The sequence below is a fragment of the Rhinoderma darwinii genome, chromosome 1 (assembly GCF_050947455.1).
Source record: "Rhinoderma darwinii isolate aRhiDar2 chromosome 1, aRhiDar2.hap1, whole genome shotgun sequence".
In the NCBI taxonomy this organism is placed as follows: Eukaryota; Metazoa; Chordata; class Amphibia; order Anura; family Rhinodermatidae; genus Rhinoderma; species Rhinoderma darwinii.
In genome coordinates this window covers 494,164,120-494,185,488 of record NC_134687.1, presented here as the reverse complement: position 1 = coordinate 494,185,488, position 21,369 = coordinate 494,164,120, and the positions used below count along the sequence as shown (strand labels likewise).

At 43.0% G+C, this 21,369-nt stretch overlaps 1 protein-coding gene across 1 annotated transcript in view; it reads right to left on the bottom strand.

Moving 5' to 3' along the window:
• KREMEN1 (kringle containing transmembrane protein 1) overlaps nucleotides 1-21,369 on the bottom strand; it is a 199,371-nt gene that overhangs the window by 56,784 nt on the left and 121,218 nt on the right. The gene's annotated exons all lie outside the window — the stretch shown is intronic.

Here is a 21,369-nt window from a genome sequence, read left to right as displayed (position 1 = left end):
TGACAACCACCATCAGTGGTACAATCACAATTCCATTCATTACATTCTGTCTGGACTACTTTCTCAACTACTATGCCTAGAGACAGATACAGTACAGTGTATAAGAAAACTTTTTGAATATATATTTTTTTCATTTCCATGCCTACCATAATTTTAACGATACTGGTCCAGAAATGAATTCCAAATCTTTAGATATATATGGCCATAAGTTGCTAACTTGCAAAATGTATTTTAGACTTCAGATACAATATGTTACTAGCCTAATAATTTCAGTCAGCATATCTTTGCTTTGCTAACCTTATCATCTGACATTCACAATTGATATTTTCAGGTAGTGGGTTCCCGGGACACCAGTAGCACAAAGGGACCAATTAATTGTAATAGAACATCACTACTAGCCGAAAGGTTACACAGTGCAATATTCTGCCTTGGTACTTAGCAATACACATGCCTAGAATAAACCAGTCTGCAACGGACTCGGGGAAGGGGCAGCAACATGTCATATTAAAGGAAAGTTAAGTATAGCTAATTTAATTAAAAATATCCAATTTAAAAGAGTCCAAAATGAAATAAAAATACACTTACTTGATGTTAGACATTCTGAAGGGGATATACTAGTACTACTATAACTTTGTATAAACTCTAGTTTCCAAGGGCCTACATATAATACATTCAGCTTGTGCATTTGCAATATAGTCCATGGAAAGTGGGCCCATGGCTCAAGTAGCTCATGTATCACTCTTTCTCATGGGTATCATGAATGTGGACAAAGCTTTTGCTCTCCTTGTCACCCTTAAAAGATAAGGTTGGGGAAAATGTGTTATACTTATCGGGCCCAGTGGAGCCTACATGGGCTACAGGGTGGAGCAGTATAATTAAAGTATGAGTCTTACATTTTTTTTTGTCCATTCCTAATTTTGGCAACAAATAACTGCATGCAAAAACTGCAATAAATTTCAGTGTGAACTGCACTCTAAAGTTTTTGTTTTTTTCGGGACTATCCTTAGGACCCACGCCGATCAGCGGGACAGCGGCTACTTGAATGGTACTGAGCTGTAGTACTAGGCAAACCCTCCTGTACAGACAAGCCGATATGCCTGTGTCAACAATGAAGGGAAATCATTGCACACTGGCGCACCGCGGCACCTTTATTCTGCTGATCGGCAGCGAACGTTGGGGCCATCAATATTGTAAACCTGTACATTCTAATTGAATATGAATATATCAATATTAATATGAATGAAATTCTAGTTATTTTACAATTCTTGATTTCCAATATTTACTATGTTCCCATGTCTTCTATTGGCATATGTACACTCTGAACATCATGATGTTGTCTTGGGCAGATAATTGTGCGTGACTGTGGCACGGTTGCCTCATTGGAAATGCATGGTCCGCATCGCGGTATTCTAAACACATTTTACAATACAAAAGTCTCTGAGGGGCTCTCCAGCTGGACACAGCTGCATTTCCAATCCGTGCTGACTGATTTGTTTCCCTTACTTATATTAGTTGTTCGATGGATGCCACTTTGGTCCCTGGTTGACTACAACATAAACATATTGACACCGAAGAGTTATACTTTAGTTATAATGTTGTTGGAGGGACTTTATTATATTTGACTATGGCATCCTTTATTCTAGGAAACAAATCTTTAGTGATTGTTGAGGAATGCATAGTTTGGTGTCACTATAGTTCATACGATACTATCTTCAGCCTGGACTTAGACTATTGCGTTCTTCTACGTGTTGTTCCCCACCTTTTCTGCTAGAGGCTATTAGATAATTCTGCTACATACCAGAGATTATTATATAAACAAGTTGATGTGCTGTGACGCAGATGCGTTTACAATGTGTTCATGAGATCATTTTGCTGCTCTTGGTTTATTAAGAGATTTTTTACATACATCAATAGAATACAAGGCTGTAACATAAACACTGAACATCGACTCCATATACAAGACTGGATTGAATTTTTGTACAGATTTATATAATGTTAAGCTACATAGGAGGCCCGAAAGGATTATCGCGCAAAAAAGGAATCATGTAACAAAAAGTGCATTTCTGTGTGATGGTTGAGCTGAGATTAGTCTGAATCTGTCAGCACTCATGATCACTGGACCAAATCCTCCTCGAACATGATATGAGAACTTTGACCAATCTTCTGTGATCCTCACATAGCGTTAGGAATCTTGGAGCTCATCTCAGATGTTGGTCACGGCCGTGACTTCTGATTCTAATCAGAGGAAAAGTCAAAACTGTTTGCACTATTGTAGTGAATAAGGTCTGGCAAGATCTACTGACATAAAGCAGCATACTTCTGTCTTAAGAGGCCTAAAATATTTTATTGGTCAAAACCTTTAAAAATAAATGGGTTAAAAAAAACACAAGTTCATCAAGAGTAAACATTCATATTCAAAAATCCCAGGTGATCCAGAGGATGGCAAAAAGCTAATCGAATAGACCAATTGTCCATTGAGTGGATAGATGACTTCTGATCCACCACTGGCTATCAGACAGATTCCTAGATCAACATCGACGTCATGGGCGCATGCACAGTACTGCCCATTGGACCCGTGAAACGTCAAGGATGTATTGCACATGCGTCGATTATGAAGAAGAGGCGCGCGTGCGCTCAGACGAATACAGGGTCAGGTGTGAACTCGGCTTTTACTCTTCCTGGCCCCTGTCAATCAAAGAAAGAAGGGAGGGGGATAGAAGCCAGAGCGTTTTGTGATGCCGTTGTTGCTCCAAACAGCTCATTTGCATATATTTTATAAAGTGATTTTCTCTGAAAACGAGGCCCTAGTGTGAAAAAGGAAAACAAAACGTCAGACTCAGGTGAGTCTACACTATATTACTCTGTTGCTAGTTTGACAGGTACATTTCTGGTGACAGACTCCCTTTAATAACACATAGCAGCCATACACACCACTTACAGTGCGGCTGCTGGTAAAGCTTTTCCATAGGCGTCACACACTATAATGTCATGTGACCATACCTCCATCTGCTATTGCTTTTTTCTGCTCTGAGCAAGTGCAGAAATCTGTATGCAACCTCAGCCCATGAATGAAGTGTATGGACTTGAGTGTAAAGTGCCATCAGTATCCAACATCAGAATGGACATTACAACAGTAAGTTTCTTGTACCGCTGTTATGTGGTAGTGGTAGGCTTTAAAAAAAAAAAACACTAAAAAAACTGTCTAACTCCTTTAAGGACATAGCCAATCATTTCTATTTTTACGTTAACAGTCCTGTATGAGGTCTTATATTATCAGAGATAAGTTTGAGTATTTATATAGTCACTACATTGGAATATGTATAATTTAGTGTTTAATTTATATTGGATAATGGTGGAAATGCAGAAAAAAAAGGATGGAGGAGTGTTTTGTCTATTTTTATCTTTATTTTTAAAATATAATGTAGTACATTAAGGCTATTAATATACTTAGGCGTCTGTCAGAGAATTACTAAATTATACTCTAACAGGCGCTATCACAGGACAGCTCTGGGCTAAAAGGGTTGTTCAGGATTAAAAACATGACTGTTTACCTGCAGAAACAGCACAACTCTTAGACAGGTATGGCACTGAAAGAAAGCAGACATGTTCTCCCAAACCCATTTAACTTCAAAGAACCCTGGCTGCCTGTATGAAAAAAAGTTAAATCCCTGTCATTCCATCAGCAGAGTGAACATTGTATGTTGGAACGACCTCCCTTTTTTTTTTTTAAACTGCGTTAACTATAGTGTATTAAGGGTTACATGTTTTCTCCGGTCTTGGTGGTAAGTGCGGGAGTGTGGTTATCAATAATAATAATAATAATTATTATTATTATTTATTTTAAAGAGCCATTAACTTCAAGGGGCTGCACAAAGGAAATAAATAATATTTAAATACATAACTTGAGACAATAAAAAGTATAAAAAGGATGAGCTTGGAGAGTGACAGACTGGTACAGAAGGAGTGAAGGCCTTGCCCGCAAGGGCTTACAATATAGCAGACAAATGTTTAGGGTAGAAGCTGTTCATCCGGTAGTGTAGCTGCGGCACGGTTAATGCAGGGTGTACGCTTTTTTTTTTTTTTTCTTTATCAAAGATTTTTATTTTGAAAATACAACAGTATATAAAACATTTCACATACAGTGAAGGAAATAAGTATTTGATCCCTTGCTGATTTTGTAAGTTTGCCCACTGTCAAAGACATGAACAGTCTAGAATTTTTAGGCTAGGTAAATTTTACCAGTGAGAGATAGATTATATATAAAAAAAAAAAAAGAAAATCACATAGTCAAAATTCTATATATTTATTTGCATTGTGCACAGAGAAATAAGTATTTGATCCCCTACCAACCATTAAGATTCCAGCCTCTTCCAGACCAGTTACACGCTCCAAATCAACTTGGTGCCTGCATTAAAGACAGCTGTCTTACATGGTCACCTGTATAAAAAACTCATGTCCACAGACTCAATTAATCCGTCTGACTCTAACCTCTACAACATGGGCAAGACCAAAGAGCTTTCTAAGGATGTCAGGGACAAGATCATAGACCTGCACAAGGCTGGAATGGGCTACAAAACCATAAGTAAGACGCTGGGTGAGAAGGAGACAACTGTTGGTGTAATAGTAAGAAAATGGAAGACATACAAAATGACTGTCAATCGACATCGATCTGGGGCTCCATGCAAAATCTCACCTCATGGGGTATCCTTGATCCTGAGGAAGGTGAGAGCTCAGCCGAAAACTACACGGGGGGAACTTGTTAATGATCTCAAGGCAGCTGGGACCACAGTCACCAAGAAAACCATTGGTAACACATTACGCCGTAATGGATTAAAATCCTGCAGTGCCCGCAAGGTCCCCCTGCTCAAGAAGGCACATGTACAGGCCCGTCTGAAGTTTGCAAATGAACATCTGGATGATTCTGAGAGTGATTGGGAGAAGGTGCTGTGGTCAGATGAGACTAAAATTGAGCTCTTTGGCATTAACTCAACTCGCCGTGTTTGGAGGAAGAGAAATGCTGCCTATGACCAAAAGAACACCGTCCCCACTGTCAAGCATGGAGGTGGAAACATTATGTTTTGGGGGTGTTTCTCTGCTAAGTGCACAGGACTACTTCACCGCATCAATGGGAGAATGAATGGAGCCATGTACCGTCAAATCCTGAGTGACAACCTCCTTCCCTCCACCAGGACATTAAAAATGTCTCGTGGCTGGGTCTTCCAGCACGACAATGACCCGAAACATACAGTCAAGGCAACAAAGGAGTGGCTCAAAAAGAAGCACATTAAGGTCATGGAGTGGCCTAGCCAGTCTCCAGACCTTAATCCCTTCAAAAACTTATGGAGGGAGCTGAAGATCCGAGTTGCCAAGCGACAGCCTCGAAATCTTAATGATTTACAGATGATCTGCAAAGAGGAGTGGGCCAAAATTCCATCTAACATGTGTGCAAACCTCATCATCAACCACAAAAAAGTCTGACTGCTGTGCTTGCCAACAAGGGTTTTGCCACCAAGTATTAAGTCTTGTTTGCCAAAGGGATCAAATACTTATTTCTCTGTGCACAATGCAAATAAATATATATAATTTTGACAATGTGATTTTCATTTTTTTTTTTAATATAATCTATCTCTCACTGGTATAATTAACTTAGACTAAAAATTCTAGACTGTTCATGTCTTTGACAGTGGGCAAACTTACAAAATCAGCAAGGGATCAAATACTTATTTCTTTCCTTCACTGTATTTGCAAAAAATTTGCACGCAGTGCAATATATTAACTTTCACATCGTAATAACAGTATATAAATATATGAACATCATTAGGAGGTAGCCTCCCAACCATCAAGATTGAGTAGTAATAGAAATGTAGTGGTAATAACTGTACCATGTTCACATCAAAACAGTGCAATAGTCAGGGAACCAGTCCCCTAGTGAAATAATAGTTGGCACGTATAAGTGCACATTTAAATGTATAGTCACACAAACACAAGACACCAGACGACAAAGGGAAACACAGACAGACAAAGCGCACTAAGTTAGGCTATATAAGCTGTTCAGAACATTCCATCCAAACAGAGAGGTAGATCAGCACCACCCCGGAATCCAGACCACACTGCCCAAGTTTGGACAAAGAGCACTGATTTGCCCCTATCAGCGGACAGCAACTCCTCCATCCTCATAATCCCGTTCACCTCCGTTACCCATTCCTTCAAAGAAGGTACAGTATGAGACTTCCAGTGACGAGGTATCACCGTTCTCGCCGCGGTCAGGAAATGCCTAAAGACACCCTTTTTGAGGTGTGGGAGTGATCCAGGAACCATGGAAAGTAGTCCAATGGAAGCCGAGGTCTGAACCTCAGTGTGAAAAAGTTTGTTACCCAGATCAAAAATTTTCCCCCAAAAGGGACGTAGCTTGGGACAGTCCCACCAAATGTGCAACATAGTTCCAGGAGCCTCCCCACACCTCCAACAGTCAGCAGACACATCAGGACACATCCTATGCAACAAGGCCGGACAACGGTACTACCTGGTAAGTATCTTATAGTTCTTCTCTTGAGCAAAACAAGACGTTGGTAACTTGTGAGCTAGAAAGAAAGAAGTACCCCATTCCTCTTCAGAATGTCGAACCCCCATTTCCTCGTCCCATGCAGTAGTGAAGGACAATTGAGAGAAAGAAAACTGAGGCAGAAGGATCCCATGTAAATAGGACAACACATGAGAAGGGGCAGTAGTCAAGGACAAATAATGTTCCAGAGGAGTCTTATCCTGTAGCAACACAAGACAGTCACCCATGGAAGAGAGATAGGAACGCAACTGCAAATAGGACCTCCAGGTTGATCGTCTCCCCGGGCAGGCCTCAGAGACAGCATTCATTGATAAGATGGCACCATCAGGGGTAAGGGTCTCAGCCAAATATCCACCCTCCCCTCTCTCCCAACAGAGGAATGTATCAACATCCACCGCCAAAGGGAAGCAAGGGTTATCAAAGAGAGGAGTCAAAGGACCCGGGCGATGAACAAGGCCCACAGTACCAAAGATCCGTTCCCATACCACAAGAAACTGACGTGTGAGGAAAGGCAAAGAAATCGTTTGTCACTGAAGGACAGACAACCACGGCAGAGAGGACAATGCAAGAGGAGACATAGCTCTTTCAATGCGCACCCATTGCTTACCCGTTTCCGAACGGAACCAATTCACTACCCTCATAATCATCGCAGCTTAATGGTATCGTTTAAAGTCTGGAAGACCCGCGCCCCTGTCTGCTTTTGGCCGACTAAGGACAGCAAAATGGATGCGAGGTTTAGAGGAGTCCCATACAAATTTAGTTATGGCCCTGTGTAAGATCTGGAAAAAAAACGGATGGTACGACAATAGGGAAGGTCTGGAAGATGTATAAAAATTTGGGCAAGATATCCATTTTGATACGCCCAAACCATGACATACGGTTCCCGACGTACTCCGCCAATTCCTTCAGAGTACGCTGCAGAATGGGCGTGCAATTCAAAGCAAACAGGTCTGAGTATTTTAAGGACGTAGATTGCCACTTGAACGGGAAAACCCGAGCGAGATGGGCAGCCAGAGGAGCATCCAGAGATATATTCAAGGCCTCTGATTTAGAGTAATTGACTTTTAAATTACTTAAATGACCAAAGCGCTCAAATTCCTCCGTCAAAGATGGCAAAGAAATCATGGGAGTTGTAATGTACACAAGGAGATCATCTGCATATAGCGCCAATTTATGATGCTGTGAGCCAACACGTACACCATTAATATTAGGGTTGCTCCGCAGTGCCACGGCCAGGTGTTCCATGACCAGAACGTACAGTAGAGGCGAATGTGGGCACCCCTGTCTCGTGCCATTAGCGATAGACAAAGAGTCAGATAAAAGTCAGTTAACACGAACTCGAGCTGTAGGTCTACGGTATAACGCCATTATCCTATCCACCATAGTGGTGCCAAGGCCAACCTGCGTCAGGACACTGCGGAGGAACACCCAGTGCACTCTGTCAAAAGCCTTTTTGGCATCTAAACCGCAAAAACCTGTGAGGATGGAACCCGTTTATGACAGGATTCCAGATCCAGTATCTGAGTAAGGAGACGTGCAATAGCAACCCCTTTTTCTCGCTTCAAGCGTGCTCCATTTTGTATCAGGACTCCTCTAATGACACACTTCAGCGCCTCCCACTGGAGTGGCAAGGGAGTAGATTCATGCTCATGAACCTCAAAAAAGCCGGTTAGTGAGTCTTTAATGGCCGACACGCACACTTTATCACGTAGTAAGTTGTCATTGAGTTTCCACGACTGGAAATTAGGCACCGAATTGGGAAATGTAAGGGTCAGAAACACAGGGGCATGATCTGACCAAACCATAGGGCCCACCTCAGAAGTAGGATGCCAGGTAAGCAAGTGGTGGCTAACCAAAAAAGCGTCTATCCTACTGTACATGTTGTGCAGTGGGGAGAAGTAAGTGTACTCTCTTACTTGAGGGTGCAGAATCCTCCACACTTCAATCAACTGCATGGAATGCATCACAGTCTTCAGTGCCCCCAAGTACGAGTTAGGAATAGCAGACCTGCCCGAGGAGGTATCAAGCCTGGAATCGAAAGTCAAGTTAAAATCTCCTCCTACAATTAAAACGCCCTCGGTGAACTCCTCCAATTTCCTCAAAAACAATCGGCCCACTCGAGCCTGGTCCTGATTGGGGAGGTACAAATTAGCCAGAGTAAAAATCTTATTCCGTATGGACAGTTTAAGAAAAACGTACCGACCACCTGGGTCAACAAGAACATCAATGGTTTTATGGGAGAGTGACTTGTGAATACATATACTAGCGCCCTTGGACTTGGATTCCGGGTTGGCACTGTGGAACCAGACCGGAAAATATAGATTCGTGAACTGTGGCGTATGGCCCACCTGAAAGTGAGTCTCCTGTAGGAACAATATATGTATTCTCTCTTTGTGCATATTATATAAAATTTGCGAGCGTTTTTCTGGGACATTAAGCCCCCTAACATTAAAGGTACAGACCTTCAATTGCGCCATCCCCACCTCTTACCGAAGGAGCTCGTGCAGAAATGCGCCAAAACAGAGATGAGAAGAACAATACAGACAAGGAAGGGAGACACGACAACAAAGACAGACAAACAGGCGAAATAATCACCCACTCCTTGATCTACTCAAGGAGAAACAATCCAATATACACTGGATACAACCAGTGAGTCCCTAAGAGGAGAAGTGTCAGGACAAGGTCTAGCCAGCGCCCCGCGCCCCCCAACCCAGTACAAATATCACACATCTAAGAATCATAACCTAAGAGGAAAGAAAATCAAGGTAATTAGCACAATATCCCAGGATAATTAGGCAACGGCCGGTAGTATTATCAGGATCAAACAGAAATGCTATCAGAAAAGAACACTCCCCGGAATGTAGTCATTTTCAACATAAATGTACATGCAGGCAATTAGCAATAACGTAAGTATTAACATAACAGACATATTGAGGCATCACTGGTAACTCAACAATAATAATTAACCACTGGCAAGTGGCCCATCTGATCTCCGGCAGCCTCCACCCAGGACCCAGCAGGCTATTGCCTCATATGATAAATGCAATAATAATTAAATTAACAGGCCCAGTCCGACTGCAAGCCGCAAAGGAGACATCTGGACGAAATCACATCGGATCAGCATGTCGCCCACCAGGACGCCCCATAGGAGAAGCGGGAGAATGACCACGCCTGCGTGGTCTTGGACGCTGCGGTGGAAGGGGAACATAAGGCCAATCAGGAAGGGGAACTCTAGGCACCCGGAGAGCAGCGCAGAAGTCCGGAACATCCCCTGGGTCCCGAACACTCAGCAATGTCCCATCCCTGCGAACCTGCAGCTGAAAGGGGTGACCCCAGGAATAGGAGATCTCATGCTCTCTCAGAACATCCAGTAAAGGATGAAGCACTCTGCGTTTGTCCAAGGTCATCCTGGACAAATCAGATAACAGCTGGATCTTGACCCCTTATAATAAAACTTCCCCTTTATCTCGGGCCTTCCTCATGATCTGCTCCTTCATAGAGAAAAAATGGACACGGCATAGCACATCTCTAGGCCTATCAGGATCCGGGTTACGAGGGCCAAGAGTCCTGTGGGCCCTATCCAGCTCTAGCGGGTCATCAGCAGGACGCTCCAGCAAGGAGTTAAACAGGGACTGTAAGACGGGTATAAGTTGCCCCGGAGAGATATCCTCAGGGATGCCCCGAAGTCGAATATTGTTACGGCGATTCCGATTCTCATGATCTTCAGCCAGGTTAAATAGCGCATGAATCTGCTGGGAGTGATGATCCAGCCGTTCAGCATGAGAGACTTGCTGCTGTGTAACAGTGGAAACGTCGCCTTCTATGCGCTGCACTTGATCGGACAATTGAGAGACATTATTAGCAGGAGATTGTACCTCTGATTTGTAGGTCATCTCCAGACGGTTTACATAACGCTCCATGTCCTGTTTAGTGGGCAATGTGGATAGCTGTTGTCTCAGGCCCTGTAAATCATCCCCCATGCTAGCAGAACCAACGATATGGGGAAAGGGATGAAGATCCTGATCCCTAGGAGAAGCAGCAGGCAGTGATGCAGACCCCAGCATGCCAGAGGATGAAGAAGGAGAGACCCGGGCGCCATGACAGGCACCACGTGGCGAGCAGGACGGAGCGGGAAGCGCCATGACAGTCCCAGAGGGACACATCTCCACCCCCGCCAGCAGGGAAGGAAACTGCCCCAGGGAGCCAGAGACCGAAGAGGGGGTACTGTCGGTACCTGATGTTGCAGCGGTAGCCGCCGGAGAAGTCCCCTCTGCAAGCGGAATCCCGGCGCCAGCTCGTTTCCTCCCCAGCGGCGCCATCTTGGGAGACGGCCCAGAAGCAGCGTCGGTGAGGAATCTCTGAATGGAGCCGGCTGAAGACATCTGCCTCGTACAGTATGGAGTCCCCGTGGTGGCCTTAGATTTTCTGACCATTAGGTAGGTCCAAGTGTGCTTTTTGCTGTGCTTATGAGCGGGTTAGGGAAGTGCAGGAACGGAGCTCTCAGGCAGCACGTCTGGTCAGCGCCATGTCCAAGCCACGCCTCCAGGGTGTACGCTTTTGTAAAACGGCGGCATTTCTGGTTGCTATTAAAGGTTTCTATGGTGGGAGAGATTATATTTGGCAGGATGTGGTAAGGGTTTGGATGTGTGCTTTGAAGAATAGGGCTGAATCAAAGGTTATCCCAAGGCAGTGGACTTGGGAAAACCTGGAATGATTAACTGTGATTGTTAGTTCTGTAGAGGGAGCTGAGTGAGATGGAGGAAAGATGATGAATTGCCTTTTCTTCAATGTTGAGTTTTAGAATGCGGCATAACAAGTAGAAGGCAACAGCTGAGACAGACTCTGGGAGTCTGAATAGCAGAGCGAAAACATAATGGCCAAACAGGTAAATTTATGTGTCGTCTGTATAAAAGTGGTATTGAAAGCCACAGGATTTTATAAGCTGTCTTAGGCCAAAGGTATACAGTAGATGGAGAAGAACAAGGGTTCATAGGACAGAGCCTTGAGGGACAGCTACACAGAGAGGACTAGAAAAGCAGGTGGTTTGCGAGTGGGAGACACTAAATGTTTGGCTGGTGATGTATGAGGAGATCCATGAGAGGGTCAAGTCTCTTATTCCAAGGGATGAGAGAATTTGTAACATGAGGGAGTGGTCGGCCGTGTCAAAGGAGGAGGACAGGTCTCGAAGGAGGAGCATAGAGTAATGTCATGAGGCTTTGGCTGTCAATAAACAAGTAAGATTTGCGCAGCTTATGGTTGGTTGAGATCACGAGATTGCACACAAGGGTTCAAAAGCTTGCTAGAATTTCCCCTTCAGTTAATGTTATAGACACGTTGTATTTGTAGGATTTCCATTATTCATCAGGATGCAACTAGAAAGCGTTTACGTCCTCCATAATCACTCTACAAGGGAAAAAATAACAACCACCCATCTCCAATCGTGTAAAGGTTCCAAGTAGTAAAAAAAAAAAAAACACAGACGGAATGATTTAATTTTTCCAGAAAAATTGGTGTAGAAAAGTCCCAAACGGCTCAAAAGTCGCAATTTACTGTAAAAATGTAGACCTTTTCTTAAAAGTAGGCAGCGCTTATAGGAAGGGTATGAGGTCGCCCACTGCTTGACAAATTTATTATAAATCACACCAGAAACTCACGTAAATTATCTTGCGAATCTACACCAGCTCATGGCAAGCATAGATTTCACATTCTGACGCACGGACGACCAGAGATGCGTCAGAATGTAAATTAGGCGCATTTTACTTCAACTTTCTTTATATCAAGACTGCTACATGAAACGCCTGTGTTAACAAATCCCCCCCCCCCCCATGAATATTATTATACTCACAAACATCCACAATAAACAAGCATATCTGTTTGAGTTTTATCTACATGCTAGTTTATGGTGAATGTTTGTAAGTATAACAAGGTGGTGAGGTGTGATTTGTAAAGTAGGCTGGAAAGCATTTCATTAGTATAGGTGGAGAAACAGGTTATAGAGGAAGAGAACTGAGAAGTTCTTTAGAGAGGTAATTGAGCACTATAGATTGAAGATGTTTCTAATAGTGTCGATATTGTGTTTGAAATGTGTGGCAAAAGTCCTCAACTGATATGATATATTTAGGAGTGGGCACCGGAGAACAGATTATGAGGTTAAAAGTGTTAAATAATTGTTTAGGGTTGTGCGACAGAGAACATATGAAATCAGCGAAGAGCGTTTCCCTAAAAGTGGCAGGAAACTGTCTGGATCAGGTGCACAAGTAAATAAGCAACCTCAAATCTGTCACCACTATGGTTGGCAGAGTCTATGGCACCCCCAAGGTTTTCACCAGAGCCCGCTGCAAGTCAGGTTGGATTTGGCTGTTTAGGACCCAGGTTGCGGCTGCAGAGTAAGATGTTAGACAAGAGGTGCACTTGCAGGCATACCGGAACAGAAAACCTGACAGACCAAGGGAGAAGTCAAATAAGCTTGAATAACCAGGAGAGACAATACAAGTCCAAATCGAAAAACAGAAAAGTACAAGAGGAGTAGCAGAGGTAAAAAAAAAAACAGCCGAGAGTAGAAAATCCAAATCAGTATGCAGAGGGTTAATCCAGAGGAAAGCTGAAGTCCAAACCAAGAAATTCAATGTTATAAAGTAGAGGTTCAGAGAGTTATCAGAGCAAGGTTAGATATATACATACACATTAAAATCACAATAAAAACTGAGAGACCAAGCCAGAGCTAAATATCCCGCCCAGGACCAAGATTGGATGCAGAAAGAAAGACAGGATTGGCTCTGCATCACTAACCAGGAAGGACTGAGAAAACCCAGCAGGAGTGCGGAATTGAAGTTGAGAAGTGCTTCTTTCGACATTGTAAAGTGTTTCTTCGAGTGGATTTTCCTCCAATGTCGTTCTACAAAAGATTGTCTCAGAGTTTTCGTTAGATTGGTGTGCCAGGGCTGCTCGTTGATTTCTAGAATTCTGCTGTGAGTGAGAGGGTCAACTGACTTTAGAGCTGAAGTTATTGTGAAGTTTCTGCATCATGAAGTGAAGATATGGTAGAAAGTGGGAAAATCAAGACATTTAGGGTTCCTTTATGTTTGAACTGGGGGCAGTTGAAGGGAAGAGAATGTTAGTAAATTGTGGCCAGATAGGAGAAGAGGTGAGTTTGAGGTGTTAGATAGCAGAATCAGGTGAATATAAGGTCTATTGTGCGGCTCTCTTTGAGAGTGGCTGTGAAGGACCACTGTGAGAGGCCAAAGGAGGAAACAAGGAAGAATGTGTAGGAGATTGGTGTTGAAGTCTTTGAAAAAAATGGGAGCAGGACCTAGTGGTCGGTAGATGATGGCTACTTTGGGGTTTCGGGGGAGAGTAGATGCCAACAGAGTGTACTTCAAAAGAAAGGAAGATATAGACGGTTGAGATGTTTGTACTTGAGACAGGGTGTGTAACTAATTTAATGTTGTTAAAAGAGAGTGCTGTTGGGCAGGCTGTATAGGAGGGTGTCAGCCATGTATACGTTAGACTCAGGAAGGTATAGCTTGTGAGAAATATAGAGGTTGTGGATGTGGGATAATGTTTTGCAGACAGAACATGCATTTCCATAGTGCTACGAAGAGAGGGAAGCAGGGGTGAAGCATATGTGTTTGAGATTTAAGAGGTTACAAGAGTTTGTCGAAGTTAATCGGTGATAGGCGGGAGATAAGATAGCGGGGATTTGTTGACTGGGCCCAGGATTAGGCAGAGGGATAGCAGGTGTGATACGGATAGGACGTGGGGTGGTTGTGTGTTTTTAGAGAGGAAAGATTTAATATTTAGGAGGAGGCCTGCAGAGGAAGTCAGGTGAATGGGTAGAAGAGAGGGACAGATAAACAGCTCTTTGCTAGGTGTAGGGGTGTGGGACATAAGAGTTTCAGGACTAGTGGAGCAATAATTGTGATCGTGAAAATTAACATGTTAGTTGTAGTCAAGATGTATTTGTTCAATGGCCCAAGTGTTCAAAAAATGCACACTTTTATTATAAGTTTCAGTTTAAGGGTTATACATAAATTTTGTTTTCATGTTTGGAATGTTTAATAGTATATATTTTTGCTCGATAGACCATGCAAGGCATCCCAGCTACACAAAACTGTTCACAATAATTTTTTTTACTTCTACTGAGTTTTAAAGGGCATATATTGGATGGGGCAGAACAATATTGAGGAATGTGTTGCGTATTAACAGAGTGAATGTTGGCTGCAACTGAGAATGATCTAATATTTATATTAATGAAATAAGGTCATAGTGGTATTCACTGCTCTTCGAAAAATTCAGATCAACACCCGTGCTGATTGGCCAGAAAAGTGTCAGCAGTTGAGACTGTCCTTGAGATGATACTTCTTATGGCTCCTGACAATCTACTCGGTATTTATGAATGCCAAGCTCATCTCATCTGCTGGCAGGGGGGATAAAACCATTTATTGGAAGTCTTTCTAGCAGACAGGTCCTGCAGGGATAAAGCTATATGCATATACATTCATTCTAGTCTCTGTTCAGCACAGTTACTACATGATATCACCGTCACACATTTACAACTAACAGGAAATGACAGGTTACATACATGATCGGCTTTGTCTGCTTATCGTAAAATGTAATTATGGGTTTATATAAACAAGTGCAGGATATCATACTTGAATTACACCATGGAATTAAACAAAATTTCTTCAACAATGTATTATTCACCTAGACAGACGTCTAAAGGCTGGTCCCAAAGGTGCCTTCAGGACACTAAAAATGTCGTCCTCTTTCCTCTATCAACTATTTATTTACGGTTGTGTAATACATTGTAGATGCATGCCACCCCTGTCTAAATAAACTGTCAAGATAGAACAATGTCATGTTATTGCACATTATGCAAACCTCAAGTGAAAACACATTTAGTGTCCAGATTCATAAATACAATTACTCTTGTGTCACTGCAAAGTGAATATTCCATTGAAAACAATGAAACAATGGTTGTACTTGATAAGCTGATCTCACATCTCATTTTAGCCTTTTTATCACAGGTATACTTTGGGAGTTATTCCTGGTGGATACCACTGACGGATGGCTCCAACATATGCCACTATATATAGGAGTCATGCAGTAAGATACTTCGCCCATAGGCTCCCCTGATGCGGTATACTTTTTAGCGGGATGCCACTGTATAAAAAGCACAGCAAACTACACTATCCTATAAAATGTTATAACGGTATAGCGATGGATACAGGTTGTCACGATCTAGGGGTATGTGGACCCACTAGGCTGCTCCGCCGTAGTGGAGGGGCAGCTGACCAAGTTACAGTCTCTGCAAAAGTCTATACGAGTTCGTAACACCAGGGTACCTGAAATAGTCCGGATGGTGGCAGGAGCTCTGACACGGATGGTAGTAGGTGCAACAGGTTGCGCCAGACAGGGCGGTTGACAGCAGGTGCAGTAGGTTGCGCCAGTTGTGGCGGATGACGAGTGCAGTATGTTGCGCCAGACGTGGCGGATGACCACGGGTGCAGCAGGACATGACTCCAAACACTAACAGGCTCAGGAACAAGAACACAGCACAGGATACAAGTAGCAGGGTGGGGGTAAAAACAGGAACAGGATAACACTAAGGGACCATTTGCAAGACTGACATGGGAATACTAACAATGCTCAGGCAATGAGCAAAGGGGCAGGGCCCTTCTTATAGTCCAGGAGGATCATGGGCTAATTGGTGATGATTACCATGTGCGCGTGCTGGCTCGTTAAGGCTGGGCACGAGCGGGCGCGCGCACCCTATGGGACACAGCGGACTGGAGCGGAAGTGAGTGCTTGGGGAGGAGAGGCGTTCCAGCGGTCACAGATCCTTGGCTGCGGCCACGGGGGGGGGGGGGGGGTGTGAGTGAACCCACGGTCCGCGACCATGGACGCTACAGTATCCCCCTCTTACGCCCCCTCTTCTTGGGGCCAGAGCGAGAGAGAAACTTCTTAATGAGGGCAGGGGCATTGAGGTTCTCTTCCAGCTCCAAGGACCTCTCCACAGGACCAAACCCTCTCCAGTCCACCAATAGAAAGTCCTTCCTCATACCTTTTTGCAGTCCAGGATCTCCCTCACCTCAAACACATCAGATGAACCGCTGGGAGCAACTGCAGGACTGGGAGTCTTACTGTAGCGGTTTAGGACCACTGGTTTAAGGAGGGACACATGAAAGGTGTTGGGGATTCTGAGGGTAGGAGGCAGCCGAAGACTTTAGGAGACAGGGTTTATCTGTTGTAGTATCTCAAAGCCGATGGTCCGTGGCCATGGACGCTACACATGTCTGGCAGATACCAATAAAACCCCTGTTGGCATCCGTTGGGTAAATGGGGCCTACTGATACATTCAGTGTATGCTCCGAGAATGCATCTAGTGTAAAAACGCTATGTGAATATAGCCATACTTGTTTATTTAAATATTTAGACACGGATATGTAACACGTATGCTTAGATTACATAGGTAAAGCCTGCAAGTCCTACACGGCCTTCAATGTCAATGATGAAACAATAGACGGATATGTAGAGAATATTAAATATTGATATATTTCTGTTAGAAGTCCTGCAGGAAAAAAAACCTCATTTACTAAGGTTATTGAAGCAAAGTGCGACATCTTCTGAATATTTAAAGCATCACGTATTCCAGTAGATTTTTATCCTCTCCTGGTTGTTCATCTTGTTGGGTAGGAGCTCATTTTCGGGGTCAAAGAAAGGACTGACTTCATTCTAGTCACTTCTAGGCCAGTAAGTATTAAACAGGCGGCAACATGAGTTTCACATTAAGAATGGGAGGGAATTCTTCACCGACTTTCATACCCATTCTGTCCCTGGAGATATAGTTTCAGGGAAATAAATAAAGCAGCTGCTACTTGTCAAGGAATTGCTCTGTGTATTTGACTTTTGGATTATCCTGCAGAATATAAAAAATATCCCCATATAACCTCCAGGTTATCCCCTCTATTTAGCAGCTTTCGATGCACTCGCTAATGGTATGGTGACAGTTGGTCAAGTAGTAGGATCACAGTTTTAAATCTGAATATTCTGAAGAGAATATTATAGTGATAATAACATTGTGACATTAAAGTCTTAACTAAATAATGGGCTTATAATAAGATATTTGGACATAACCTGGGACCTAAGACTAAATATGCTAATAAAAATACACCTTACCTCTGTGGTTGGTTTATCTTTTTCCTTATACCGGTATTGCATGTCATCTTAGTGACCATGAGGTCATGAGTAACCATAGGCTTCTTTTGTATTATTTCATCATTTTAACATAAAAAGTTGATCAGTAATTTACACAAAAAAGCCTACAGAACAGCAGAGATATATATACTGGTTTTTTTTAACATGGGAACCTCTGTGCGACGTATGCACTGTATGCCTATGAAGTGGGATCTGTCAGGGCCTTCCGTCACAGGTATACTTCTGGTAATACTCCCAACGTATATGTCTGCTGTGTAACATCTATGGCCGCGGACCGTTGTCCCGACTTACCCTCTGACGGCCGCGGCCATGGACGAGTGAGTGCCGGGCGGCATCTCCCTCCTAGGAGACGCCGGCACTCACTTCCGCATCTAGGTACTGGCTCCCGCAGGGTGCGCGCGCACGTGCGTGCTGGGCCTTAAAGAGCCAGTACGCGCACATGCAGAACATCTGCAAATTAGTCCAAAATGCCTCTGGACTATAAAAAGGGCTATGCCCTTCCATTCATTGCCTGAGCATTGTTGTCGTTACCCTAGTTTGTCTCTGCAAATGGTCTCCTAAGTGTCTTCCAGTTCCTGTTCCTGCTTCCAGTACCCTGTATTCCGTGATTTCAATGTATTGAATGTATTACCCATGTATTACCCTTCAATGGGGCCGTTCACACAAGCAGGAGTTTTCGCGCAACATGTGTCCGTTGCGTTAAACTCACTGCATGTCCTATATTGGTGCGTTTTTTTCACGCACCTATCGCCCATTGAAGTCAATGGATGCGTGAAAATCGCGCATAGCACACGTATGCACATCCGTGTGCTGTGCGTGATTTACGCGTCAATTCAATTGAAAAAAAAAAAAAAAGATGTGCTTTGCAAGTGCATGAAAAACGCATGCCCCTCGCAAAGCAGAGATGCAATAGGACAACACATACGGACCCGATTCACGTGTGTTTTTCACACGCATGAATCTGATACGCTCGTGTGAATGTAGCCTTAGTCTTGTACTAAGGTCTGTGTGAATGAATGATAGGCTGCAGCATGGCTCCTCACACAGGACGAAAGGATTATTTGTGCTTAAATAACTTTATATGTAAAATATAGCAAGCTGACTACCACATCATACTGAAACCTAAGCACAAGACAGGGAGTCACCATACAGTCACATGGGCTGCAAGCTCCAGACATTGTTAGTTCATATACTTATAACAAATATAATAATGCAAAAAAAACAACAAAAAACACATCAATAATTAGGTACATTGGTAAAGGGTCGAGTATAAGGGTATGTTCACACGCAGTGTTTTAGGCGTATTTCGGGGCGTTTATGCCTCCAAATACGCCTGAAAAAAACGGAAGCTGAACGCCTACAAACATCTACCCATTGAAATCAATGGGAAAAACAGCAATTAGTTCATACGGGGCGTCTTTTTACGCCGCTGTTTTAACCCCTTAATGACCGCCAATACGCCTTTTCACGGCGCTCTGACATAAGCCCGGCACGGGTGTCCTGTGCCGGCTAAAGCGGTTGTCCGGCGGTCTAAAGACAGCCGGACACCTGCACTAATGGGCGGGAATGATGACATAAATCTCACCCGTTTAACCCCTTAGATGCGGCACTCGATAGTGAGTGCCGCATCCAAGTGGTTTTGGAGGGAGGTGTGCTCCCTCTCTCACCCCATCGGCACCTTGCAATTGCAATCGTTGGGTGCCAATGGCTTCTATGGCAGCCAGGGGCCTAATAAAGGCCCCCAGGTCTGCCTGTAGTGGATGCCTGCTAAGCCATGCCTGAGGATGATCTAGCAGGTGCCTGTCAGTTTTACACTGGCAGGCAATAATACGCTGCAATACAGAAGTATTGCAGTGTATTATAAGAGCAATCAGAAGATCCCCCATAGTGAAGTCCCCCAGTGGGACTAAAAATAAAGTGATCAAAAAGTTTAATAAAGTTAATAATAAATAAATAAATAAATAAAAATCCAAAATAAAAAAAATGAATAACCCACTTTTCCCCTTATAAAATAATTAAATATGAAAAAACTAAAAAAATTAAAACATTACACATATTTGGTATCGCCACATCCGTAACGACCCCATCTATAAAGAAATTATGTTATTTAAGCTGTGCGGTGAACGTCGTAAAAAAATAAATAAAAAACAATGCCAGAATTGCTGTTTTCTGTTCATCGTGCCTTCAAAAAAATGTGATAAAAATTGATCAAAACGTCGCATGTACTCCATAATGGTACCATTAAAAACTAGAAGTCGTCCCCCAAAAAACAAGCCCTCATACAGCTGCATCGGCGTAGAAATAAAACAATTATGGCTCTTAAAATGTGGCAACACAAAAACAAATAATTTAGAAAAAAAGTGATTTTACTGTGTAAAAGTAGTAAACCATACAAAATCTATATAAATTTGATATCGCCACAATCATAATGACCCACTGAATAAATATATTTTGTTATTTATACCACACAGTAAACAGCGTAAAGCTAAGATGCAAAAAGTGTAGTGGGTTTTTTCCATTACCCCCCAATTTTTTTTAATAAAAGTTAATCAATAAATTATATGTACCCCAAAACGGTGCTAATAAAAAATACAACTTATCCCGCAAAAAAACAAGACCTTATACAGCTATGTCGAGGCAAAAATAAAAAAGTTATAGCTCTTTGAATGCGACGATGGAGAAACGCAAAAAATAGCTCGGCCTTTAGGGTTTAAAATGGGCTGGTCATTAAGGGGTTAAAAAACGGAGCGTAAAATGACGCTCCATAAAAAGAAGTGCATGTCACTTCTTGAGACGTTTTTTGGAGCTGATTTTCCATTGAACACTATGAAAAACGCCTCAAAAAACACCTCAAAATAAGCTTGAAAAGAAGCCTCAAAAGAAGCTCCGAATTAAAAGAAGCTTCATTTTCAGCTTCAAAAATGCCTGAAAATCAGAGGCTGTTTTCTGTTAAAACAGCTCTGTAATTTTCAGAAGTTTTTGACTCAGCGTGTGCACATACCCTTAGGCTATGTTCACACTGAGTTTTTTGCAGGAGGAATATCTGCCTCAAAATTTGAGGCAGATTTTTCTCTGCCTGCACGCCGATTTTCGCTGCGTTTTTCTCCCGCGGTCATTGAGCGCCACGGGCATAAAACACCACGAATTACGCTTTCTCTGCCTCCCATTGAAGTCAATGGGAGGTCAGAGGCGTAAACGCCAGAAGATAGGGCATGTCGCTTCTTTTTCCCGTGAGGCAGTTTTACTGCTCGCGGGTAAAAGACGCCGATGCCTCCCATTGAAATCAATGGGAGGCATTTTCGGGCCGTTTTTGACGAGTTTTGCGACGCGGTTACCGCGTCAAAAAACTCGTCACAAAACTTTGTGTGAACTTAGCCTTAGGGTATGTTCACACGCAGGAGCAAAATATGTCTGAAATTACGGAGCTGTTTTCGCCTGAAAACAGCTCCTGATTTTCAGATGTTTTATAACAACTCGCGTTTTTCGCGGCGTATTTCACGGACGTTATTGGAGCTGTTTTTCAATGGAGTCAATGAAAAACGGCTCCAAAAACGTCCCAAGAAGTGACATGCACTTCTTTGACACGGGCG